Below are 354 nucleotides of genomic sequence, written 5' to 3' on the forward strand. Positions count from 1 at the left end.
GCCTGCAGGTAGGTTGGCAGCAAGACCTTTTTTTTTTTTTTTTTTTTTTGCATCGGTACCTCTAGTGCGGTTTCCATGTACGGTCCTCCCGCAAATGCAGAGAATGTGCGCCCATTATTGGAGTCCCCCACTGAGGACAGAGCGCGGTGCGCCCATTATTGGAGTCCCCCCACTGAGGACAGAGCGCGGTGCGCGAATAGGTGCAGAGCACTTGAAGTTGCATGTTTCTCGGTGGAATCAAAAGTACCCCAAGGGAGGCGCTTTCGGGTCTGGATTGATTCGATCGGTCCCCGGACCGCAAACTGTAAAGTGCAGAGGGCCCCAACGTGCAGGCCTCAGTCTGCACCCCCGTCC

At 55.4% G+C, this 354-nt stretch overlaps 1 protein-coding gene across 1 annotated transcript in view; it reads left to right on the forward strand.

Moving 5' to 3' along the window:
* ZNF281 (zinc finger protein 281) overlaps nt 1-354 on the forward strand; it is a 5,548-nt gene that overhangs the window by 1,207 nt on the left and 3,987 nt on the right. The window lies entirely within an intron of this gene.

Source organism: Pteropus alecto, unplaced genomic scaffold (genome assembly GCF_000325575.1).
Source record: "Pteropus alecto unplaced genomic scaffold, ASM32557v1 scaffold90, whole genome shotgun sequence".
Lineage (NCBI taxonomy): Eukaryota > Metazoa > Chordata > Mammalia > Chiroptera > Pteropodidae > Pteropus > Pteropus alecto.